We start from the raw sequence: 3,107 nt of genomic DNA, 5'->3' as shown, positions 1-3,107 counted from the left end.
GCCCCGCCCCTTTCCCGTCGTCCTCTGCGGCCGAGCATGCGCAGCGCAGCGCAGCCCGACGCAGTCCTGTCTCCCAACGTCCGCAAGGGCATCCTTGTGATGGATAGGGAGGTGGACCAGGGGATAGGGGCCAGGGGCCAGGGAAGGGCTTTAAAACCACACAGGTGCTTTATCATTGAAGTCATCTCTATCCACCAGGCAAATCTGGGTTCTTAAAGGCTAGAGAAGCATGTGGGAATGACTCATCTCAGGTAGGGCAATTGAATTTCCCGGGTTTGAAAGATGGCAGTACTATTTACTAGCATTAAAATAAGTGATTAGACAACTTACGTACTTTCCTATTCTTCTTGAAATGGTGATAATTAAAATGCCTGCCGCTAGGCTTGTGAATATTCGGCAATGCTAAGAAAAGCATCAAGTGCAGAGTATATTCCCGCTATTTTTATCTGCCAGGCCTGGTGGAGCACACCTGTAATCCCAGCGCCTCAGGAGGCTGAGGCAGGAGGATCACGAGTTCAAAGTCTGGTTTAGCAATTTAGGAGGCCCTCAGCAATTTAGCAACCCTCAGCAACCCTGTCTCCAAATAAAATGTAAAAAAAAATAGGGCTGGGCTGGGGTTGTGGCTCAGTGGTTAAGAGTCTTTGTGTTCAATCTATGATACAAAAAAAAAAAAAAAAGAAAGAAAGAAAATAATAATTAAGGGCCTCTGCCATCTTGTTTGTTTTTTGCATTGCTGGGAATCAAATCCCAGGGACATCTGCATGCTAAGCAAGTGACCTACCACCAGCTACACCTCAGCTCTTTTTTTTTTTTCAGAAAGAGAGTTTTTAAATATTTATTTCGGTGGACACAACATCTTTATTTTATTTTTATGTAGTGCTGAGGATGACCCAGCGCCCTGCGCATGCCAGGCGAGCACGCTACCGCTTGAGCCATATCCCTAGCCCAGCTCTTTTTTTTTTTTTTTTTTTATTGCCTAGGTTGGCCTCGAATTTGGGAGCTCCTATGTTAGCTTCTCAAGTAGCTGGGATTACAGGCATGTTCCAGGACCTGGAACCGAGTATATAAAAATTAAAATAATCCCAAAACGATGGCAAAATTTATGGTAGATTTTAAATGCTTATATTTAACAAGGTAGTGCTTTGAACACTTAAAAAATATGATTGAAAATTATGATATTTCTGCCGGGTGCTGTGGTGCACACTTGTAATTCCAGTGGCTTGGAAGACTGAGGTAGGAGAATCACAAGTTCAAAACCAGCGTAGTGAGGCCCTAAGCAATTTATGAAGACACTGTCTCAAAAAAAAAAATTGCTGGGGATGTGCTCAGTGGTTAAGCACCTCCAGGTTCAATCCCAGAAGTACCAACACCCCCCTCCAAAAAATTGTGATATTTCTAAAATCATAATAGAATTGGAAAAAAAAATATGAAGTAAGGTAATTTATTTCAATCTTGTCTTTGACCATAACTATTATTACTCCCCCCCCCCATACTTGGAATTGGTAACCAGGGACATGTTACCATTGAGCTATTTCTCTGGACCCTTTTTTATATTTTTAAGTTTGAGACAGGTCTTGCTAAACTGCCCAGGCAATCCTCCCGCCTCAGCCTCCCCAGCTGCTAGGATTACAAAACAAGATTACACCATGCCTGACTGACCATAATTGTGTGTGTGTGTGTGTGTGTCCACAAGACCTGACAAGAATAATTTTAGAGGAGGAAAAGTTTATTTTGACTCACGTTTCAGAGATTCAGTCCGTGATTGGCTGACTCCATAACTCTGGTTCCCAGAGTGAGGAAGGGCATGGTGGAGGAAGGCAGCTCAGGACATGGTAACCAGAAAGCAAAGAGATAGCAGACCATAACTTCTTAAGGAGGTACTATCAAAAGTATAAACTGAGGACCGGGGGTGTAGCTCAGAGATAGAGTGCTAGCCTAACACATGGGAGGCTGTGGGTTGCATTCCCATCACTGCAAACAAAATCATAAAAACATGTATTTGAGGTGCTTTGTGAAGGTGAGTTCTAAGTCAAAGGGGCCTCCTGACACCTGCTGCCATGGTCCCTAAATATGCTTTGCAGTTAGTTTAGAATTCATGACCTTCGGTGATTTTTTTTTTTTTTTACTTTGTATAGTACTAGGCATCAAACCCAGGGCCTCATACATACTAAGCACATGCTGTACTACTGAGATACATCCCTGTCCTACTTTGGTGATTCTGAATATTACACAAGTAGCTCCAATAGTTATGCTTATCTTTATCAAAGAAAAATAACAATTGAGAAGCATAGGTTTGGTGCACTTAAAATGGAGTTGGGAAGGTCATAATTAATCAGATCTTAGACACAACCACAACTGAACCTTTGAACATGATTGAACCACAGTATCCTAAAACATTGATAGCCTCTGATATCCTTCTGTACATCAGAACTCTTCCATCAACTACACAGAAATTGAGATGGCATCCAACCCCTTTCTTACAAGATGGCTTAACTTTTGCCAGCACCAGTCATCATTCCTAAGAAGTAATGTAATTTCCAATCCTGTTTTAGGCTTAAAGCTGTAAATATATCTGTCATTTTGTAAAACCTCAAAGAACATTTCCTTCCTTCCTTCCTTCCTTCCTTCCTGCCTGCCTGCCTTTCTTTCTTTCTCTCGTACCAGGGATTGAACTCTAGGATACTCCACCATTCAGCCACATGCCCAGCCCTATTTTGTCTTTTATTTAGAGACACAGTCTCACTGAGTTGCTTAGTGCCTCACTTTTGCTGAGGCTAGCTTTGAAGTCGAAATTCTCCTGTCTCAGCCTCCCAAGCTGCTGGGATTATAGGCGTCTGCCACTGCGCTTGGCTCAAAGAATATTTTCAAGATCATTGGCATCTGTGTTTTTTTTTTCTGAATTTATTCCTAATCAATCACCAATAAATCTAGTTTGCTCTGTTCTCAACTAAGTTAATTTTTATTAAAGTTGATGCCTTTCTCTATTTCAACTTAGAATTAGATGGGATCTTGCTGAAATCTTCTCTAACAGACACATTCTACCAAAAGGCATGCTAAGGAAAGCAGGGCAAAGATAATTTACTCCAACCTACAAAGAGTCTTGGTGA

The sequence above is a fragment of the Urocitellus parryii genome, chromosome 11 (assembly GCF_045843805.1).
Source record: "Urocitellus parryii isolate mUroPar1 chromosome 11, mUroPar1.hap1, whole genome shotgun sequence".
Classification (NCBI taxonomy): Eukaryota; Metazoa; Chordata; class Mammalia; order Rodentia; family Sciuridae; genus Urocitellus; species Urocitellus parryii.
Note: the sequence above shows the minus strand (reverse complement) of the source record.